Consider the following 25,188-nt stretch of genomic DNA (forward strand, 5'->3'; position numbering starts at 1 on the left):
TTGAACTACAACATGAACAATATGGATCTGACACTACTAGAGTTAATGAACTCTTTGCAGTAGGTTGAAGACTTAGTTAAGGTTAAGCCAAGTGTAATGGTCTCAGAAAATGTTGGTGTTTCCAAGCCTACTCCGGAAGGCAAAGGCAAGTGGAAAAATGGTAAAAAGTTTGCCCTTGGGGCAAAAGGGGGAGTGGAGAAGAATTCAAGGGCTAAAACAAAAAAGGTAATTGTTACCATTGTGAAAAGCTTGGTCATTGGAAGCGGAACTGTAAAGAGTATCTGGCTATGAAAAAAAAATGAGGTATGCAATCCTTTATTCTTGAAACCAAAGAGTTGTTTTTCCTTCTGACACCTGTTATGTGGAATAAGAGGCCACTAACTACTTTTGTAAAATGTTACAGGAGTTTCAGGGGAAAAGAAGGATGAATGAAGAAAAGGTGTACCAGGCACTAAGGACAGAGGCAAAGGTTGCTACAGTATCAATAGGAGTTTATTGTTTAGCATTAGAAAAGAAAATGTTAGTTTTAGAAGACTATTTTTATGTTCCAGGGATAAGGAGAAATATGGTTTCTTTTTCTACACTTTATAAGTCAAAATATAATATTTTATTTCATTTGATCCAAAAGTTGTAATCAGATTAAATAGAAAGATTATTGCCTCTTTTTTTTTTTTTTTAGAAAATGGTTTCTATTTACTTTTTTATATGCTAGAAATAAATGATATTGATATTAGTAATTCATCATATGCTATTACCTCAAAAGAGGATATTTCCTTTGGTTAATCCAACAAACTTGTGGCACTTAAGACTTGGTTCTTTCATTCTGAATAAGATTGATAGCTTGGGTGAAAGATGGGATTTTAAGTTCACTCCCTTTATAATCTTCCTCAACTTGTAATCTTACTTAGAAGGAGAGATGACTAAAAGATCTTTTAAAGTAAAAGGTCAAGAGCCACATAGTTAATGGAGTTAATTAGTACATACAGATGTACATGGGCCTATAAATGTGAAAACAAAAGGTAACTTCATGCAAAATATGATTTTGTTTCAATTAAGTGCACCAAGAACTCCACAACAAAAGAGATTGCAAAAAGAAGGAACATAACCTTATGGGGTATGGTTTGGACTATGGTGACTTATTCAAACTCTCCCTTTATCTTTCTAAAGATAAGCCTTAGAAATATCAGCAGATATTCCTATTTATGTTCAATCTAGATTAACTTATAATTTAGATAAAACTTCCATGTAAAGTTTAGAGTTTCTCTAAACTTACTCCAGTACTTCACCATAGTGGGAGGACAATTAGTCCTCCAGAAAAGTTAACCCTATTATTAAGGAAAACTTTATATGTTATATCAGATGACAAAGATGTAGATCCTATAAACTGCGAAGAAGCAATTTCTAACATTGATTTAAGTAAATGGCTTGAATCAATGAGATGAGAAATGGAGTCCTTATATTCCAACAGTCTGGGAACTTGTTGATCCATTGCCAAATATTAAGCCTATTAAGAATAATTAAGTAGTTATTCAAAAGTTAAAGAGGAGCTGATAGAAAAGTAGATACTTTTAATGCGAGACTGGTGGAGATACTTTTAATGCGAGACTGGTGGAGAAAATGTTTACTCAAAAAGAGGGTATCGATTATGAGAGAACTTTTTCACCAGTAGCCATGAAAAGTCCATTAGAGTCCTTCTAGTAATTGCTGCTCATTATGACTATATGATTTGGCAAATGGATGTAAAGACCACGTTTTAGAACTTGGAGGCTTTACAGTTCCTACAAGCTTTAAGAAGTTGGAATGTAAACTTTGATCAAACAATCAAATCATTTGGTTTTGATCAATGTAATGAAGGACCTTGTGTTTTACAAGAAAGTTGAAGGTAAGATGGCAATATTATTGGTCTCATATGTATATGATACTGATACACTATTCATTATGAATGATATAGTATATGAGGACCAAATACTATATATATATATATATATATATATATAGACCCTTATATAAATATTATGGGTTTTAGAATGGTTACTAAATGGCTTTGAAGGCCAATGGGAGATTGTTGGGATATTTGGCATTTACAAAGCCAATGAACATTTATTGATTATACATGATGATGTTTAATTATATACACGAATCTTATTATTATGCATATGAGTGAACTAATAGCATATGATGAAACCATAAGTTCCATAGGTAATAGAATTAGAACAATCAAGCATATGAAGAGTCATGTGCGGGAGATTTGATTGTATCTATTTACCTAGAATGCTCATAGTTATGGGTGAAGTCAGACGCTTCACTTATAAGACTGTAATATACATAACTGCTATATGATAGGATGATGATATCTCAATCATTTGAGTATGACTCTAAGTTTGTATATTGGTGTAGTCACATGACTGACACTGAGGGGATCAAAGTCATAACACACTATAAATTCGTTGTTAAGGTTAGTGTGCAAATCTCACTCTACCAATTAATCCCTAGACTTGACGAATTGTGAAAATTCATTGTGTCTCAAATTTATTACTTTGAGATGTTAAAAAGTAATGTCTATTCATAGACTAGACTTGACATTTTGGGTAATGAATGCAGGACGTCTTGAATCACGAATTCTAATAAAAGATCCACCACTCTACGAAGTTATGTATTATTACAGTCTTATAAGTGAAGTGTCCGACTTCACCCCTAACTGTGAGCATTCTAGGTAAATAGATACAATCAAATCTCCCGTACATGACTCTTCATATGCTTGATTGATTGTTCTAGTTCTATTACCTATGGAACTTATGGTTTCATCATATGATATTAGTTCACCCATATGCATAATAATAAGATTCGTGTATATACTTAAACATTATCATGTATAATCAATAAATGTTCATTGGCTTTGTAAAGGCCAAATATCCCAACAGGGGTGACTAAGACTTCAAGGGTAAATACATAACAGACACAGAGAGAGAGACTTATCAGCAGAAGGCAGACAAGTTTGGGTCAGAGTATATTTAATTTGAAGCTTTTGATTTTTCTTTACAAATGTACTTCCCTATGCAAAACAATTAGACTTGAGGTTAATTTTGAGTTTTGATCTTTGGGCATATTGGTTAAGCAGTATGGTATATTGATTATTGAGCTTGGATTTATAACAAAATTTCCATTATAATTAAGGAAGAACTCTATGTGAACCAATTCTTGGTATAGCTTTTGCCATATTTGATCATCTCATAAATATGAGTCAGAGATATATGGATATATCCATTTCATGTCAAAACAGATCCTTTATGTTTATTTGTACATCGGGTCTTTTAGAGAGTCTCTTTTAGAAAGATTATACTTGCCTTTGTTTATGTCTCAGGCTGGAAGGATTGCTTTCTTCCATCTGTCTTTTCTTTCTCTCTCTTCTCTTAGCAAAGTAGGCTCAATCCACACTTTTGGCTTGCTACAAGCTGGGCTCAGGGACTGCAATCAGTAGCTTCAGTTTTACTTTTAGAAAATGAAAGTGACTGAACCTGTTTTTGTATTTTTTTCTATAATAGACGTAGTCCTTGAATTTCCATTCATTTAAAATAACAATTAACTGAATCAAGTGGCGACAAAGCAGTTTGCTCAAACTAGTCACGAGACTCTAGAGAAGCACTAATATACTATTTCAATATAGAAGAACAACAATTGATATACAGCCTTATTGAGACATTATCAGATCAGACTGGGACTTGAGAGGGGGAAAAAAAGGGTTATATTGACATCCGCCACTAGTAGTTGTAATTAGGATTAACCCCCTCCCCCCAATAACTGAAATTAGGATTTCCCCTCCAAATTGACGGTCAACTAACTTTTCCGGCCTTTGACCAGTCAAAACACATGAAAAAAAAACACATCAAATGACATTAATACCCTTTTACTCTCCAATATTTATTTTTTCCTTTCTATTATACTGTGGGCCCCACAAAACTAAAAAACAAAAAAAAAATGTCCTCAATTTATTTTAATAAGTGAATAAAAAATAAAGTAGGGACCAGTCATGACACATGAAATGACATTAATACTTTTTTACTCTCCCATATTTATTTTTCTTTTATTATTCCGTGAGCCCCAAAAAAAAACCCCCCATACTTAGAAAATACTTTCATCTCACTAATAAAAAATAATACTTTTTCTAAAAAAATGTGGGTCCCACAAACACTAATTCTCCATTTTATTTTTTATTTATTTATTAAAATAAATTAAGGACACTTTTTTGTTTCTTTTTTATTATTCTGTGGGCCCCACAAAACTAAAAAAACAAATAAAAAAAATGTCCTCAATTTATTTTAATAAGTGAATAAAAAATAAAGTGGAAAATTAGTGTTTGTGGAACCCATATTTTTTTATTTTATTTGTGAGATGTAAGTATTATCTAAGTATGATGTTTTTTTTGTTTTATGGGGCCCATAGAATAATAAATAAATATGGGTGAGTAAAAATTTATTAATGTCATTTCATGTGTCCTTTTCCTTTTTTATTTATTTATTTTTTTCATGTGTTTTGACTAGTCAAAGGACGGAAAAATTAGTTGACCGACAATTTGGGGAGGGAATCCTAATTTCAGCTTATTTTGGGGGTACTCCTAATTGCAACTAATTGCAACCACCGTGTGTGTATGTCAATATAACCCAAAAAAAAAAAAGATTAAAAAAGCTTACTGTTTACAAATTGAAACACATTACATAAGGCAAAGAAAAATGTACCTTGTTTTTCTTGCCCTCGTAAATTATAATATAGCCACGTTCTTCAAGCCGAGGTTGCAAAAACATCTTGAAATGATCAGATTGTGTGGAAATTGTTATTTAGAAGACACGTGAATATACCTCCTGAAGACAGAGGATATCAGCTTCATATCCAAGAATCTCACAGAGTAAATTCTTTTTGCGGTATTCCCATGTAAGAGCCCATGTGGGGCAGTAACTATACTTCACAACAGTAGCATACATATAAGCAAGAATATTATATGATTGCACCCTAAATGGTGCATGAAAAGCTTGATGGTTGACTTTAATCATAGGACGAGGACGAGGGACAGGGAATCCAAGCACACGATCAATGACCAAGGACTGTTCTGTTGAGGGAAAATTGATGACTTGATAATCCAATCTCAAAATGCATCCAAGATCATCCGTTGAGGGTGTGTAAATCTTTGAAGAGGCTAGACTAATCCATGATTTGCCTTGTTCGTCAACCATGTTGGGTAAGGGATCCTTTTTAATATCATAGTTGTAATCAATGGATCGGATTTCCAAGAATTAATCATCAAGATCCAATGTGCTAGTGGTATTTAAATTAGTAGCTGCCTCGTCATGACGTGCACGGTGAATATCCCAATAATCATGGTAACACTTTGCAGTGCAATGGTAAGTGAGGTTATCGAGTAGATTCAACCTAAGACAAGTGGTGCACTATGAAGTAGCTTTCTCGAAATGGTGCACAAAACAGTAAAAGTCTCTATCATTCCAAAGTCGGTACCTAAATACAAAGCAAATTGAAAAGCTTCAAAATAAAAAGAAATCCACCATTGTAAACTATAATGATAATAATTATGAGTTTAAAAGCATTGGACAGATAGGCATTCAAGAAACGGACCAGTTGAAGCGGAGAGAATGGTTTGGAGCACGAAGGAGCTGAGGTGGATGGATATTTGGATTGGGACACCGACGACGGGAGTAAGAGAGGGAAGATCTAATCTCAAACTCAAATTCAAATTAGGTTTGTATGCTTTCATGAAATGAAACAATCACAACTACTACTTGTTCAACAACCTATCAAACAACTTGTGTAATATGGAATTACCATATTACAAACGAAAGAACTAGTATTAGTGGTTTCATCATCGTTGTTATTATACACCATTAGCATTGATCATCACTCATCAAATCATTATCAATGTCATAAACTTGTAAGTACTTTTACCACTCACATTCATCATACACAACATCGTTCACTTCGAACATGATCTTCATGATTTATCATCGTCACATATGGGATCATTAATGTTGTTCGTCCTCATTATCAATTTCATGACTCATCAACATCGCCATAACTCATCAGTCATCATTCTCTTCTTGCATCAAATCACCCTCGAGAAATTGTTTTGTTTTGTTTTTTATGAGTATTCATTTCTATTTCTATTCGGTTTCTGTTTCTACTATAACAGTAACAAGATGTGCTCCAAAATTTTGTGGCGAATCAATAACTATCCTAGTTGTGTAATGACTTTCCTTAGTTTTGCATTGTACTTTCTGGAAGTTTCGTTACCTTCTTATTTTGCCTTTGTGTTTCCCCTTAATTGCAGGTGATGGACAAGAGCAACTTCAAACTCGCAATTGATGAGGAGATTGAAGTTGCACTTTTCGGGCAATATCTTTTGAATATTCCTATAAGCATTTGATGAATCTAAGGTCTACACATATGTATTGTTTCATCATAGGGTCTAGAGATACTTTGTCATTATTTTCACATGCTTTCATATCTAGAAATATTAATCCCAATGTTTTGTTTTGGTGTACATAGCTTGACACTAGGCTTTTGAAAAGGTATTTTGAGGAGCATCATAATGAAAATCTGCCTACATTTTCTAATAAGGTAGTCTGATAAGGTAGTCGTTGAACTCGAAGTTCCTATCACACTTACCTTCTTATTGTTCATTTTGTACCTGCTATCCTTTTATTCGTGCACTATTTTTTTGAATGAAGTTACCAGGGTGCTCCTCTAACCCCCTTTAAAAAGTTACATGTGGCTATACCTTTGGGATAAATGATGGAAAAACACCTTTCCCAATGGGTGAAGGTTGCACCAAGATTTTAGATAGGTTGTGTCACAGACTTGGCATTCTCAGCTGACAGTGAAGAATGACTATAATAGTTATTGCTATTCTATGTGCTAATTCCTTAGTTTTCATATGTAACTTAACATGTCGTCTAAGGATTCTAGTCTTGATTAATTTTCAAACTAGCGGTCTTCTTGTTAGGGATCTACCCCAACCAACACGACGAATTTAGAATCTAGAAAACTCAGAAGAAAGAAACAAAGAAGAGGAACACACAGATATATGTTGTTAGGCAATTGCCTTAATCCACAAGCGCACCACAATTCACTATTATCAAGAAGTAGTTACAAACACTAATATATCTCTCTCAATCAATCTCACACAAAGCACTCACAAAATAGCTCACCTAATTTGTAATCTATGCTCTCAAGTTTCTCTATAATGTGTGATCATAAAACTCTAAGGATGGGGTTCTATTTATAGGCTCCCATTGAATACAAGTCCTAAAGCAAAAGGGAAACTAAAACTGATTGAGATAAGGATCATGTGTAGTAGTTGATTATGATAACCAACTCCACTTATAGAGTCCTAGTACATAACCAACTCCATGAACTAATGGTTATCAAAACCAAAACCGATTTGGATAAGGCTTCATGTGCTGGTGGTTACAATCAGACTCGAATAACATAACAATCTCCCACTTGGAGACTGATAAACAAAGTAACTGTTCTCCTTGTATAACTGATGCATCATGGTGCGCTTCAACAACGATCCTCAAGCTAGAAGACCAACCGAAGCTGAACAGAGCTTCAGTTTCTCAATATTCACTAGCTTAGTCAACATATCAACTGGGTTCCGACTTCCTTGAATCTTCTCAAGTACTAGTACTTCATCTTCCAGAAGTGACCTGATAAAATGGTAGCGTATATCAATATGCTTAGTCCTCAAATGGAATGTGGAATTCTTCACTAGATGTATTACACTTTGACTATCACAATGCAACACATTTTCTTATTGTATCAAACCTAACTCTTCCAGCAAGCCTTGGAGCCATATCATCTCTTTACTAGCCTCAGTGACTGCAACGTACTCTGCTTCTGTAGTAGACAAAGCAACTATCTTCTGTAATTGTGAAACCCAACTTACAACTGTTACACCAATAGTAAACACATAACCAGTGGTGCTCCTCCTGTGATCAATATCTCCTGTAAAGTCTGCATCAACATAACCTTGCAGTCTCATATTACCTCTATGATAACACAAACAGACATTAGTAGTGCCTTTCAAGTAGCGCAATATCCACTTAATTGCCTCCCAGTGTTGCTTTCCAGGATCATTAAGAAATCTACTCACAACTCCCACTGCTTGAGCAATGTCTGGTCCTGTGCAAACCATTGCATACATTAGACTTCCAATAGCTTAGGTATATGGTACCTTAGCCATGAAATCTATGTCTTTCTGGGTCTTGGGAGATTGTTCCTTAGATAACCGAAAGTGACTACCCAAGGGTGTGCTAATAGGTTTAGCATCACTCATGTTAAACTTTCAAATGACACGTTCAACATAATCAACCTGAGACAATGTCAAAGTTCCCTTCTCCTTATCTCTACTGATTCTCATCCCATGAATCTCCTTAGCTGCACCAAGATCCTTCATAGCATATTCACTTGCCAACTGTTTCTTCAGATTTTTAATCTCATTCATATCTGACCCAGCTATGAACATATCATCAACATATAGCAACAAAATAAGATAATTAGAATCAAACCTCTTGTAGTAACAACAATGATCAGCATTGCACTTGAAAAAACCATTCTTTTGTATGAAACCATCAAACTTCTTGTACCATTGTCTTGGTGCCTGTTTCAAACCATATAAGCTCTTTTTCAGCTTACACACCATTTCATCCTTACCATTCATGATGAAACCCTCCAGTTGGTGCATATAAATTTCTTCATCTAGGTCACCATGAAGAAATGCGGTCTTAACATCTAACTGCTCTAGATGTAAACCTTTAGCTGCCGCAATACCTTGAGTCATTTTGATAGTAGTAAGCTTCACCACTGGAGAAAATACATCAGTGTAGTCAATACCATGCTTCTATTGAAACCCTTTTCTGGCCTTGTACCTTTTAGAGCCATCATGCTCCTCCTTTACTCGGTATACCCATTTGTTATGCAAGGCCTTCTTCCCAATGGGTAATTTAGACAACTCCCATGTCTCATTTGTGATGATGGAGTCCATCTCATCTTTCATAGCAAGCTCCCACTTGCTTGCATCCTCTACCTTCATTGCTTCATCATAGCACTGTGGTTCACAACCATCAATAAGGAGCAAGTAAGTCACATGAGTGGATGTATGATACTTTTGACTCGGCACATGTTGCCTAGAAGTCTTCCTAAGATCACTGGCAGGAGCTGGAGTCTGTGAAGTAGCAACCTCATCACCACTTTCTGTGTTTGACTGTAGAACATCAGTAACCTATTGTTGCATTGTACCATGATTAACTTCATTGTCTTCCAAGTCAACAAAGTTGGTCCCACTAACATGTGTGTCATTTCTGTCCTTGTACATTATATTCTCATTGAATACCACATCTCTACTCCGTATGATTTTTCGATTATGGTAATCCCAAAATCGATAACCAAACTCATCACCACTATATCCAATGAATACACACTTCAGTAATTTAGGGTCAAGTTTACCCCTAGACTGATCACTGATATGCACATATAACACACATCCAAACACTCGCAAAATAAGGGAGACTTACTTGCTTGTCACCCCATACCTCCTCAGGTAACCTGTGATCTAATGGAACTGATGGCCCACAGTTAATCAAGTAAGCTAATGTACTAACTGCTTCGGCCTAAAATAGTTTCGGTAACCTTACCTATATACGTATGTACTGTGCACGCTCTGTCAATGACCTGTTCATTCTCTCAGCCACCCCATTCTGTTGAGGTGTCCCTGGCAGTGTCTTCTCTATCCGAGTACCATTTTCATCACAATACTCCTTGAAACTAGTATCATTGTACTCTCCACCATTATCAGATCTCAAACATTTCAATTTCAACCCTGTCTCATTTTCAACTATAGCTCTCCACTTCTTGAATACATAAAAAACCTCAGATTTCTACTTCAAGAAATTAACACATACCTTTATAGTAGAGTCATCAATGAAAGTTACAAAGTATGACTTACCACCAAGAGAGGAGATAGATGAAGGACCCCAGACATCTATGTGAACCAACTCAAGCTTCTGCTACTTTGGAGGTCTTCCCACTTTCTGAAAGCTAACACGCTTCTGCTTCCCATATATGCAGTTCTCACATAAGTCTATCCCAGTAGACTTCAAACATGGTAGCTTTCCTTGTGAATGAAGGACTTGCATTCCTTTTTCACTCATATGGCCAAGTTTGCGATGCCATGTGTTTGGATTTTCGTTTTCATCAGCAACATCAACATAACCACAACCACTGGTGGTTAAATAGAGAGTACCATCTTTCTTTCCACGTGCAATAAGCGATGCACCTTTTGCTATTTTCCAAATTTCACCTGTAAAATGGGTAGTGTAACCTTCACTTGCTAGCTGCCCTACTGAGATTAGGTTTCTCCTCAAATTCGAAACATACCTTACATCTTTTAGCTTCCATACAGACCCATCAATCTTGATATGTACATTACCTTTACCAGCAATGTTACAAGGCTTGTTATCACCCAGATAGACTGTACCAAGATTACCTAGAACATAGCTTTCTATCATATCCTTATTTGTGGTCGCATGGAATGAAACACCCGAGTCCAGCACCCAGGAGTCATCTATGCTCTCCATAGAACAAGTCAATGCTTCATCTAACACCTCAGCCACATTGGCTTCTTGGCGTTTCTTCTTTCCATGTTTCTTACCTTTCTTTTTCTTGGGCAACCGACAATCATAAGAGTAATGTCCTTTCTTGCCACAATTATAGCAATCTATCTCGGATATATCAACTTGAGATTTTCCTTTGGATTTAGATCTGTTCTTATTAGAATCCCTGTATGAACTCCTACCCCTACTTTCAAAACTCAATGCAGACTCAGAAGTTAAAGCAACATCCGATTTACTTCGGATCTCCTCGGTCAGTATCATACTAACTACATCATCGAACTTCAACTTAGTTTTACCTACAAAGCCATTGATGGCAGCAACTGTAGCTTTCCAGCTTGCTGACATCTGACCAAGAATGGCCAAAGCTCTAACTTCATCACTAAAAGATATTTCAACAGACTTTAACTGATCCTTGGTCTCATTGAACTTATTGAGATGTTCCTTGAATGAATCTCCTTCAAACATCCTTAAAGTAAAAAGCTTTATAATAAGATGTACCTTATTAGCAGCAGAGAGTTGTTCATACATAGCAGAGAAAGCATTCATGAGATCCACAGTGGTCTTCTCAGTCTTGATATTGAATGCTACTGACTTCCCTAGAGAAACCAAATTATACAAAGTGCCTTTCTATCAAGCAGGTTCCAAGCATCTACATCCATTGCTTTAGGTTTGGATCCCATCAATGGAGGATATAGATCTTTCTAATTTAGATAATCTTCAATTTGCATCTTCCAAAATCCAAAATTTGTTTCGTCAAACTTTTCGATCTTCAGCTTTCCTTCATCATTCACCATTGCTCATACAGGAACAATCAATACCCAAGATCCACAGTAAAACCTTACGCCCCGATACCAGTTGTTAGGGATCTACATACCCTAACCAATACGACGAATTTAGAATCTAGAAAACTCATAAAAAAGAAACAAAGAAAAGAAACACACAGATATACGTGGTTAGGCAATTGCCTTAATCCACAAGCGTACCACAATTAACTATTATCAAGAAGTAGTTACAAACACTAATATATCTCTCTCAATCAATCTCACACAAAGCACTCACAAAAATAGCTCACCTAATTTGTAATCTATGCTCTCAAGTTTCTCTCTAATGTGTGATCATAAAACTCTAAGGATGGGGTTCTATTTATAGACTCCCACCGAATACAAGTCCGAAAGCAAAAGGGAAACTAAAATTGATTGAGATAAGGATCATGTGTAGTAGTTGGTTATGATAACTAGCTCCACTTATAGAGTCCTAGTACATAACCAACTCTATGAACTAATGGTTATCAAAACCAAAACCGATTTGGATAATGCTTCATGTGCTAGCAGTTGCAATCAGACTCGAATAACATAACACTTCTAGCATTTGATGGCTTTTCAAAATTCAACAAGAGAGGACAAAAGAAGAGCAAGAAAGAAATATTACCTTTGTACATCTCCCCACTATATTATCATTATTATGTTAAACTTTTAAATGATTACAGTTGTGTTGTGGCAGAAATGGTTATGTCTACAAATTTTGTGTGTTTTGGAGGCAAAACAACGGTTGGGATGGAATGGTAGGAGGGATACACATAAATGGTAAACAGTCTACCGAAGATAGTATATATAGGGGTTTGGGTTCCCCTGGTCAAGCTCTAGGCGAAGCTTGTGGTCAGCCCCTCGATGACCTTTTGCCTTTCGTTAAGTAGACTTATCAGGTTGTTTGCAAAGTGGGTTAGGTTGTTCCCTTTATTCTAAAAGACAAGTGTCACTACCCTCCTGGTCCACACTGGGTCTGGCGGAGCAATGTAATGAATGTAAGAAAATCACTTGTTTCAGTGAGGCACGACTATTGAAAGAGATAGATCCAGATTTTAGGGAAGTAAAGGAAAGGAACAAACAGAAAGAGCTCATTAGGGAAGGTGGTGATGGGGGGTTTTTTTTTAAAGGGGGGGGGGGGGGGGAGGGGGACATTTGTGTTGGTTTAATCGGGAACTGGCCGATTATGATTCTTAGGGTTGAAGTCTTTGGGTTTTTAGATTCAAACAGCTTATTGCTACATGAAAAATTCAACCCTAAGAAGCAGAGATGATTTCTGTTTCGCGAAATGGTCGTGCAGGACTTTTAGTGAAATACTTGTATCATGACAAAAGAACTAGTCTCCCAAGCCTCTCCTGCATGCTCCATAGCCATTTACTATGTTACATGGACACGCCATAATTTGAAAATAATCCATGTTGGATACGTGTCCATGTCGGACACATATTCTATGTGATATACCCCCAATTTTATATATTTTGCCGTGTCAAACACTTCGTATCCGTGTCGGATACGAACACAGCTATCGTGTCAATGTAACTTAAGCCATTTATTGTATAGAAAGTGGTAATCATCCCAACTGAGACCTCTATCAAATTTATAATCACATTTTGTTCCAAGTTATAATCACCTCTATCAAAGATAATAATGGTGGTCCTCTTCTGTTTCACTGCAGCGAAAGTTCTGTTTCAATCGCAATCAGTCTATAACACTAAACATGAAAGAAGTACCAAGGCTGAAAAATGCTTCTTGGCTGATTTATGGAGTGTTTTTTTCACATTTTGTGGAATATAATCAGTTTGTTTGTATTTCAAGGGCTTGATTTAAGATCTTAATTCTAAGTAAAGAACATGGAAACGTCACAAATAGGTTAGAACCTTAAAAGTAGAAACTTCTCAGCACAAACTAATTTATCATAATGATTAAAAAGTTAGAACATCTGAAGCATTCAAAAAGTTCTAGTAGTGTTGAGCATTATTGTACCATACTGTAATTCATATTGGGCGTTGTTCATAGTGCCCTTTGACAGTTTTATTACATTATAAATATTAATTGTCTGCCCAGTATGCCTTTTGTCTATTTACAGCTTTATAATTCACTTCTTTTTGTCTAACCTTACACTAACTATCTGGATCTGTATGTGGATGTAAAGTGATAAGAGCCCAAAACTGTAGTTTTAACCCTTTAACAGTCATACTTTTAGACCAATTATGTGAGTAATAATTAAGAGTTAACAATGATTACGTGTTTTTATGCATTTCAGGCTTCAAAGTCCATTATGTGCAGAAATGTGCCACTTTAGCGAGATAAAGGAGAAAAGGTCGGTTACTAAGGAGTTCCGTGATTAAAGGCCAAGTTTCGAGAAGACAAAGCCTTTCTAAAAGCCCGGTCAAAAGCTGAAAAGTCGACGCGGGCCGAAACAGCACACAAAGTCAGCAGAACTTCCGAAGGACATATCTTTGGACTCAGACCTCGGAATGGGGCCTACCTTATGTCAAAACGACCAGCTCGGAAAGAGCTTTCCAATGGTCTAAGCCTTGACCCAATCAGAGGAGAAGAAGTGGATGGAAAGTCTGTTGAAGCCAACTACAATGAAAGAGGCCTTTTGAATTTGAAGAATTGGGTTTTGGGCACGATTCTCGGCCCAAAACATGGCTCCAAGCCCATGCACGATTTTTGGATCTGAATGTATAAAAACAAAAGCTTAGCTCTTTGTAATGGTAGATTGTTAATGGTAGATAGTTAGACCTAGAAATAGATTAGATTAGTAGCCTCCATTAATGAATTCTAGATCTAGTTTTTCATGTAGATTAATTAAGTTTAGTTCCATTTCAATTATTGTATTAGATTAAACCTTTGAATCTTGTTCTTCATTTTGATTAGATCAATAAAGTAGTATTTTTATCAATTTCGATTTTGTCATTTCCATTTCTAGATCTAATTTCAATTCCTGTCCTTATTTCATTTTAGTCATTAAATTAGATTTCATTATTGTTTAATTAAGTAAATTTCAATTCTTTATATCATGTTTAGTTTAAATGTAATCGAAATGATTAGCGTAATGATTCTCGGCTAAACCTCCATTAGAGGGGTTGAGAAGCCTTGATGAAAGCTTGATTCGAATATCGTTAGAATCGTCGTAATTTTCTTTCCACTCTAGAAACGATTAGTTCACCATGAGAATGGGTTTAATCGTTCACATGCTAGTTATGAATTGGTAGGAATGCCATGTGTAATTAGGGATTAGGAAGAACCAATTGTTGTTACGAAGCGATTCAATTCGGATTATGACGATTAAATCGTTAATAGGATTAAGTCGAAGTTAAGGTGGAATCAATCCCCTCTAACTCCTTAGCATCGAATCAACGTAGCATTCCCTTAGTTATTCCCATCATCGACTAGTTGCATTTTAGGTGGGTAGTTGCATCGTAGTCTAGTTGCCTTTTTCGTAAATCTCTCATTAGACTTTAAGTTTAGAGTACTTACACTTGAGAACATAGCATGCGGAAGGACTAAGAGTGGAACGAATCACTCTACTCCACTATATCTCATAGACTTGAGAGTAGAAACTTTGATAAATATAAGCATCATAAGATAGTTTTAGTTTACTTACGTTTTGATTTCATCGTTCATTTCGTGAGTAGACTATCAATTTAACTTTTATCAAATGGCGCCGCTGCCATCTTAGTTTCACTTTCGCATTGTTTTCGTAGTGTTAGTACTTTTCTTAAAGTCCCATTTCACCCACCCACCCTTGTTTGATTCATACTGTGGTTGTCCATTTCAGAGTTGAAAAGTTCCAGGTAAAAATTACACTGAGCGCGCGCGCGCCTTCCTTGACCGCAACCCGCCCTATAGCCTGGAGCAAGAGCGCGACCTGCCCCCATGTGGAGCGCGACCCGCCCTAAAAACACTGTAATTTGAAAATTACCCGGAGCGTGACCACCCTTCTATCCGAGCGCATCTCGCCTTTGTTAATTTTTCCGGATTTCGACAGTTTTGATTCGAACTTTGATTTTTCATATTTTTCAGTGTTCTAACCTGTTATATACACTGAATACGCGTAAACAAGACGCTATTCATAAGCGAAGCAAGGACGCAATCAGGTATTCCTTTCTTCCACACCTCGCTCTCCTGTTAGAGGTTTATACTAGTATATCAGAATTGTTTGGAGTGTTGATGTGTTTAGCTAAGTTTGGTTTTAGCCTTGTATGAGATTAAGGTCTGGCCGAACAAAAACACCGAACGTAATTACAAAACAACGTCAACAAACAAGTCTATCTAGTATACCACCAACTACACCTCTAGCTACTATTTCACACACATCACCTGACACAATGCCCGACGAAGAAGAGAGGCCTCTCTCTGACTTTTACAAAGCCTTGAGCGATAGCCCCAAATCGTGCATCGTTCTAGCAGACCCACCGGGGGATTTCCGAATCCCCCCAAATATTTATAATTTGTTACCCGTTTTTCATAACCTTATCAGCACATGCGCAGGATTGAACAAGTCCTAACAACATTCCACCATCCTACGGTTGGTACGGAACAAATTAAATTAAGGGTATTCCCTTTCACCTTAGCCGATAAAGGCGTCTTGGTTAACTGCCCAAACTTAATTCGTGGACTCGTGGGCTAAACTTGTTCAAATTGTTTATGGAACATTTTTACCCACCACTAAAGACGGATGAGATGCTTTCCAAGATTCATTTCTTTCGACAAAATCCTCATGAAACATTTTCAGAGGCTTGGAATCGTTTCACCGATCTCCTTATAGAGTGTCCACATTATAACTTAGCGAAAGACACGTTAGTTCGTGCTTTTTTCAAAGGACTTCTACACCACCATAAAGAAGTCCTTGACATAATGAATGGGGGTAGTTTCTTAAGCAAAGGAGCTTCGGAGGCTTATAAATTTTTAGAAGACCAAACTAAGCGAAATAACAACTGGCACTACTAAAAATATGATTTTTTGCCACGACCAGTTGTGGTGGCAAAAAGTCCAAAATTCGTGGCAACATGTGTTTTGCCACGAAAAAACTTTTTGCCTCGCTCAAGGCAAAAAAGGGTGTGGAAAGAAGTTTGTTGCCACGACTTTTGCCACCGCTGTAAGAGAATGAACATTTAGCCACGGTCATGTCGTGGCAAGACATTGTTTTTTTATTTGAATTAGTTTAATTGTCAAAATAAACGAATTTCTTTTTGTCACGGGCACGGTGGTTGCCAAAAGTATTTGTTGACACGGTTATGACAATAAATGTTTCTCCAGGCATTACTTTTGATTCTTTTTTTGCAGCAAATGGCCGCGGCAAAAAGTGTGTATATATATAATTTGTGTACTAAAACCACATAAAGCTATGAATGATAGTCTAAACTGAAATTGCATTTAACATGGAAGCTACATAAACCAATTCCAATCACTACCAAAATAAGAGAAACAACAATCCATCTTTGGAGTATTTCGGTATTACACAAACAAAAGTATCAAAATATCTACACAAAAAATCTTTGTGATAGAAGTTCAAAATCCAGCAGTACGCATGCATAGTAGTACCATATTCCGCCCATCAGCGCCAAAATTGCAAAAACCATGAAGTTCATAATCGATCATGCATATACAAGAAGCCATCAATATGCATTTATTTTCTGCATAAACAAACAACAATTAACACAAGTTTATAATTTGCAAGAACTCATGTCATCTGAGCATCATGAAATGATTTTAAAAGTTCATAACACACATAAGAACAATAGACCAAAAAGTCTAATAGGCATGAGTCATCTACTATTGCTAAAGATTCAAATGATGATCACATATTCATGTCACACTTGAAGGCTCAATGCATTTTAGGAATCCTACTGTTTCTAGATATCCCAAGACCATTGACAAATCAAGTTTTCAGTTTAGGAAGCCTAAGAGAGCTTTTCGTTAGTCTTTTTTTCCTTAGTTTGACACCAAAAGTGTTTAATGAAATATAAACTTCACATGACAAAGCAATGTTGTGGTGTTGACAGTCACGTACATGACAAATTAGCCTTAGGTAAATTCTGGGTCATAACAATTACCTTAAGCGTGTTCCATAGCCATAACTTATGATCTCCACCTTGGTGCTCCCAATGCTTAATTAGTCTAATCAAATCAATGTGATGACACCATCAATATTCCCATAGATTTTCCAGCAATCTCTAGTCAACTCACATTTTGGGCATGCACTAACTCTACTCAATCCTAAGATACAATTAAGATGTTCACACAATTTACATTGACATCCAAAAAATAAAAGATGAATTAATGTAAAGGTTCAGCATATAAAATACCTTGAAGACCCGCTCGACAAACCCACTTTGCATAGCGAAAGGCATTCCTCAAACAATAAGAGTTCCACCTGCCCTTGCTCAACAAAAATACCTCCAAGAATCACTAATGTAAACAAATAGATTACTTTTTCATCAAAGCACCTAAAAACAAATACACTACATAAGAATTTCATTCACCACTGGCCCGAAAACATTTTTCCAAGCTTCTCCATTTCTGAATTTTGGTATCCTACCTAATAACATCATTCATATATTAAACATTAAAATCGAATAATTAACACAAAAGGGAGCACTACTGAAAACATCAAGGTTTAAGTATCTAGTTGGCTATTTACCATCCAAACTATGCGACTTCCATCAAATTGCCGACCATTTAAGCTATATCTTGCATCATTAGCATCGTGCGGATCACTATATTCCTGTACATAAAAGGTAAGAACAAGGAGAAACATATGAGAAGAAGCTTATAGCTGCGTATTGTTCTACTTAGAGATGCTAGAAACACAACTACGAGAGAGAGAGAGAGAGAGAGAGAGAGAGAGAGAGAGAGAGAGAGAGAGAGAGAGAGAGAGAGAGAGAGCAAAAACACTTACAATAAAGGCGAAATCGTGCTTCAGATCCACATCGCGTACTCTGTGGAAACGGTTACCAGAAACAATAAGGCCATCATGACTTAAGTACCAAAAGGCTTTTGATACTTAGCCCTTCATAGAAGAAGTAAACACCAAAGGGCAACAGAGACAAAGAAAGGCGAAGAAGAAGCAGCAGCACCGATGGCGACACCCGACAGCAGCAATGGGGCGGCAGCAGAATAACAACACCACCAGCCAGCAAGCACTAGCAGGTCCATGGCAGCAGCAGGCACCAACGACAGCAACAACACAAAGCAGCAAGCAAGCGCAGCGGTACCCAAAGAACAAAGCACCCAAAGACACACACTCCACCCAAAGAACAAGAAGACACCCAAAGACAAAGCACCACACTCAGAAAGAATGCATGTTATATATGGGTCATAGAATGTAATATGACCACCAAATTTGTGTAAAATTACAATAACGTACACAAGATTCATATTCTATGTTCCTTTTTGTGAGGGTAAATTGGGGAATTCTGATAACAAATTATTGTAGAAGCAATTAGGCACAATGCAAAAAGGAATGGAATATACGAAGATGCTGGTTAGTTTGTTCGCTACACTTTCCACCTTCTACCTTCCACAGTATTATTGGCTACTGCCTAGTATGCTAAGCTACTGTATGACAATTGAGTTCTTAAATTCGATTCTACCTTGGAAAAGCAAAGTTTACAGTAATAGCATCAAAGTACACTACCACCAGTTGTGCCATCACACTACTGGGAATATGGGAAGAAAATATGCTGATAGATACCATTACCAATAGCAGGGCAGTGACTATGAGAGAATGCTCACTAGTTTAGTTTAGCAAGTTTGGCTCTTGAACTCCTAATCACCCACCCACATTCCACAGTTCATTGCAATTTATAGCTTTTAAAGAATCCCATGAAAAATCAAGGAGTAGAGTTTCTCAGTACCTATTCAAAAGTAAAGATAATTAAAAAAATTAAGAAACATAGCACCATCTCGTAATATTATCATCTATACAAACCTCCTCCCTCCTATACAATTAATGCACAAGTTCTTAACTTTACCTCTAACCAAGAAGAGACCTAAGGATTTAAATTTAAATTTCAAATATTTTACCCCAAAAATCATATAGATTATATTAGAAACTCATAAATACTGAATCAACGTACAAACAAGAATTAAACACTCAAAAAATGATACTTTTTAATTATAAAGCGTAAAAAACATAGATGTTAATTAAAGACCTTCGACAAGAAGGTGATTATTGGCAATAGCAGTGAAGAAACACTTGAGAAGCAGTCGAACAGGAGGCGGATGCAGTGAGAGAAGGTGGAACTGTAGAAGCAATGAAATGGGTTTCAGTTTTTTCTTTTTTCTTTTTTCTTTTTTTTTCCTGTTGTTTGAGAAGGTTCGACATTCAATTTTCACCAAATAAAATTGTGGGAAAGAATGAAAATACACAAGGGAAGTGATGTGTAATTCTTTGCCCTCTTTGAAAATAAATATGAAAATTTATAATTAGGCAAACCAAGAACTTCTTGCCACTGTTTGATGCAAAGCACACACTTAAAGCCGTGGCCAAAACTTGTTTGTTGCAAAAGCTGTAACTTAAAGCCCCGGCCAGAACTTGCTTGTTGCAAAAGCCATAACTTAAAGCCACGGGCCATAATGAAAATGATGCAAGACATGTACCTTTTGCCATAAAAGGAAAAGACTGAGGCAAAATGTTATTTCTTGCTACAACTTCTGCATGTCATGGAAAAAAGTGATATCTAGCCACCAAACCCTAGTCGCGGCAAAAACATTTGTGGCTAAAAGTCACTTTTTTGGTAGTGTGGGGGGGTAGTGACGATTACTCCCGCTCCGCTAGTTCTTCTTCAACAGTTAGGGCTACCAGTATGTTTGAGGTTAAATCAGATCCTGAGCTTAAAACTCTAATTGAATCCCTCACAAAAAAGGTAGAGGCCATTTCTGTACAACAAAAGCCAATCCCCGTCATGAATGTAAATTCAAATCCATGTAGTTTCTGTTGGAGCCCTGAGCATCCCGACTCCCACTGTCCTATAGCCTATGAACAGGCTTGTTCCATTAATAGTGAACCTAACGCCCCTTGGAGACAAAATCCCAACTTCGGTTGGAGAAATAACCAAAACGTCACACCTCAAGGGTACAATAACCAATATGTTAAGCCTACGCACAGCTTTAACCAAGCCCCACTACGACAAGGACAGGGTCAGGGGAATTTTAATAATTATAACAACCAAGTGCAACCTCGACAAGGTCAAGCATAAGGTCAAAGTAGTTATAATAATTATAATGCTAGTAGAGGTATCGTTCCGGTAAATAATAACTACCCAAATCCACCCATAAATAATTCACTTGAAATAGTTCTAGTCACACCACCCGTGACTACTACACCCACACAACCGGATCGTCTTGACACTTTCATACAAGTGAGCCAAAAACTTTTCCAAACCATGGCTCAATCTAACTAACAGCTTCTACAATCCGTTAATAATTTAACCAAACAGTTGGCTCAAGATAAAGCCCAACCCAAAGGTGTGTTTCCAGGTAACGAAATACCTAATCCTAAAACAACAAATACAGCCTTTGAGGTAACCGATAATACTAGTAATGAGTATGAAAATGTAGGTGAGCTAAAGGCCATCACCACCCTCCGTTCTGGCAGAATGGTTGATAACAAAGTAACTATGCCTATAGTTACCCCACCAGTAGCCCCTACACCTGCTATATTACTAGATACCGAAATAGAAACTGAAGAGCCTACCACTGTAGAGGTACCAGTTCCAACACAACCTAAGAAACAGGAAGCCACGGTTAAACACCCAGGTAATACCATTGCTAAATATAGACAGAAACCACCGTTTCCACAAAAATTAGCCATGTTAACTAGGGATACAAATTACGAGGAGATTAGGGATGTTTTTAAGAACCTAACTATAAACCTTCCCTTCCTCGAAGCTATAAAAAAGCTACCACACCATGTTAAGTTTCTTAAAGAATTGTGTACTACTAGGCGTAAGACCAATATACCAAAAGACGCCTTTTTAACAGAACAATTCCCAACTCTATTTGAACATAATGGAATTGTTAAGTACAAGGACCCTGGTCGTCCTACTGTACAATGCACCTTAGGAGATTCCTATACGACGACCGCGTTATTAGACTTGGGGGCTAGTGTAAACTTACTCCCGTTTTATTTGTATAGACAAATAGGTCTAGACGAGATGCAACCCACTAGAATGACGTTGCAATTAGGTGATCGATCTATTAAGTATCCTAAGGGGTGTCGCCGAAAATGTTACGGTAAAAATTCAGGATTTTACTATCCGGCTGATTTTTGTCATCCTCGACCACGTAAGTCGATTAACGACTCATCCGATCATTTTAGGGTGACCTTTTCTAGCAACCGCCAATGCGCTCATTAATTGCCGCGATGGTTCAATGTTCATGTCTTTTGGCCATCTTGTTTGTTTGAAGTCAATGTTTTAAAACAAAGACCGCGCTTATCCGATTCGCCTATGGATGGAGAGGTTAGCATGATCGAGGCGTTGCTTTCGAGATTATTTCAACAACACGTTCCACGATAATCATATGCCCAAATTTCTTTCCTTTGGAAGTTCAGGACTCCAACATTTCCATCCCTACACTAGTCGATACACATATTACGGATGAGGATGAGATAGATGACTTTCTCAAAGATGTAGAGGACTATCATAGTAACGAGGATATGACCAATCTAGATGAGCAATTCGATGAGTTTCTTCGAGAAGGTGATGAATTACCCTATCAAGAACTACTTTGCACAACATCCACCTCGATTTCCCTCCTTCCACCCTTTCAAAGGAATCCCGAGTTTGCACTCGACCCTTTTGTTTCTCCCGTGCTCCATAATTTTTTAAATCCACCTAGTAAACAACTACTTCAGAAGGACAAACCATTTGACACCTTCATGTTCAGAATTGAGACAGTCCCTACACACACAATGAATGAGTTTTATGCTAAAACCACATCCTCATTGTTTACAGACTGTCTTTCTACAACTTATCCATATCCACCATATTCTCCACAACCATTCACTTTTCCACACTTATTTACTAGAACACCCACTCATTCAAAAATGAAAAATAAGGTGCATGATAGGTTACATAATCCGACTTCGCTTTCATTTCACTAGGTTGAGTCATAGGAAATCTTGGTGCTTGATTGTGTTTGGATATGTTTTCTGTGATATTTATTTATGGAATGATCCACAATTATTTCGGTTGTTGATATATGATAAACTGGCATGTTCATACATATGTTTAGACAAGTCTCGAGTATCTGACTATAAACGACTCAACTTTTGTGTTTGGTGCATTTCCTTTCATTTCCATATATTGGTGAGTGCACCATTAAGGTAACCGGGCCCTCTCTATGGAGTGTGTGGCTGTAAGTACCGGAACCTAAGTCCACGTTTAAACATAATTCACGTTTTCCACTCTTGCATGTTTTCTCGGATTTTTGAGTCATGTTTCTCTATGGGGTGAATTATGTCCTTCTTGTTTATTGTTTTCCTTTTAAAATTAAAAATAAATAAATAAATATATATATTATATATATATATATATATTAAAGAATAAGCATAGTAACCTAGGAAGTCTCGGGAATCTGACTTTAAAAGACTCACTGCTAAAAACAAATTTTCTAAGCTTCGTTGTAAAATTTGTTTGGGGGTGGGGTGTTCGTGTTTCCGTACTAAATATTTATGTCCCATTAGAGTTGCTTAGGCCGTTTTATTGTATTACGATTCGGGTTGACATAATCCATGAATTTAGAGTTCAATTGTTCGCATAACGTACGTCATGCACGCACTCCGAGGTATTTTCCACTATCTTATATGTCATCCACAGTCGGAATGGAGTGTTTTATGGATCATTGGATTGGAAATTCTCTCATGATCATTTCCATATCTCATTCACAAAAATCGGACCGGTAACGAAGCGGCAATTTTGATTTGAAGTTTCGCAAAAAATCGGGAAAAAATCACAAATTTCGATTTTGGGCTTGGGCCCAACCCGCCATCGACAGTAGCGACAGCCCCTACCTTCAACCTTTTCGCGATCTTCTTCTCCATCCGCCATTAACGCCAAGCTCCAAAAACCTAAAAAAAACAAAATCAAAATAAAAAGAAAACTAAAATTAACCCACGCCCCAAATCAAATCCCAACCCAAATCGATTCCAAACACCACCGACCACCACCACTACTGATTTACATCACTAAAAACCACCGAAAATTCAAAATTTCGTTGCTGCCGCACCACCACTCCACCACCACCACTGTTGCTTCAACCGGTCGATTAAAATCCCACCACTACATCACATTTAAACCCCCACTACATTCCAAACTTCCAATGGCTCAACAACGCCGAATTTTGTCGGAGCAAGCTTTTACCGCCCGACCACTTCGCTTTTTTTACGGTGATTTAGATGATCGGTCGAGATCGGAGTAGCTTGTGGTACTCGACTGAAGCCTATTACCACGAGGACTTAGTCCGATGGTTCTACGATACGAGGGATTTGGAAGGGACGAGGATTTTTGTTGTTGTGGCGAAGAGGCGGAAGGAAGTGACGACTGGGTTGTTGGCTGAGATTCTAGGCATTCCGCCTAGAATCCATCTGGATGTCACCCTGCAGGAGTCCCAGCATAATGGGGTAGAACCATTGATGCACGAGACAGTTATTGGAGGGGACTACAATGCAAGATCGCATTGTGTTCGACAGGCTTCCCTTAGGACCAACCAGCTGGCTACAGCCCAGTGGATTGGTCGGAACGTCCAGGGGAAGGGGAAGGTCAGCGATATCGGCCTGAACTTCCTCCATATCTTATGGATACTCCAGGAGCGGAAGTATGACTTCTGCATCTTAGAGTTTTTACTGAGCATGATTAGGGGAGTAGGGAGGTCTGTTGCCCCTTTCCCTGTGTTGATAACAAAGATCATGCTCAAGTTTGAGCAGCTTTCGGCTTCGATCGGACATACATCACTCTCCACCGTAACCCTCGCATCTATAAGGAGTGTGTCCAACGGGTTTGGAGATTGGTTGAGGATAGAGAAGAAGAAGAAGAGGATGGAGGAGCTGAGAATGCCGAGGAGGTGGGGGACATCAGGATGCCTCCGAGGATGAGGAGGACTTGCCTGTTTTGACGCGGATGCCTTGGAGAGGTCTTTGGACGATGCGAAACGCATGGCTGTGATCCATCGAGGCATCGCGTTAAACTTAACACTATCTGTGAAGACCTCCGGACTCAACAGCAACGATGCATCACAACTACGAGCTCCGTGCTGCCCGAGAGAGGGCGAGAGGTGGGAATGAGATGAAGCGCCGAGCTAGAAGCTTCGGCCGCCCGTTCGGGATGAGTTGTCGACACGATTCCCACCCCATGGGGACTCTCTCGCCGAGAGGACACACCATCCGCATCGAGCATCGTCGCCCGAGGATCGAATGGTGCTTTGCTCTTCGGAACTTCGAGGCGATCTCCGAGCATGTTCCCTCCGCCACCAGTTCCGAAGTAGCTAGGGATAGTATAGTTTGATATTTTATGTTTTATTTGTAATTTCATTATTGTTATTTATTTTAATGCAAGTTTATTTCCGTAATTTGAATTTTGTAGTGTAATGTACTTCGAATGAAAATTTTAATATAAGGGGTTATTTTCAGTATGCGTGGTTGTTTCATATTGATCCCACCTTCCCAACTTGTTTGGGGGTGGTTTTATCAATTCAAG

General features: G+C 37.6%; 1 pseudogene; it reads left to right on the plus strand.

Moving 5' to 3' along the window:
• The first annotated feature begins 5,369 nt into the window (after positions 1-5,369).
• Positions 5,370-25,188, plus strand: part of LOC147516029 (uncharacterized) — an 83,193-nt pseudogene continuing 63,374 nt past the window's right edge.

The sequence above is a fragment of the Coptis chinensis genome, chromosome 2, assembly GCF_015680905.1.
Source record: "Coptis chinensis isolate HL-2020 chromosome 2, ASM1568090v1, whole genome shotgun sequence".
NCBI classification, from domain to species: Eukaryota; Viridiplantae; Streptophyta; class Magnoliopsida; order Ranunculales; family Ranunculaceae; genus Coptis; species Coptis chinensis.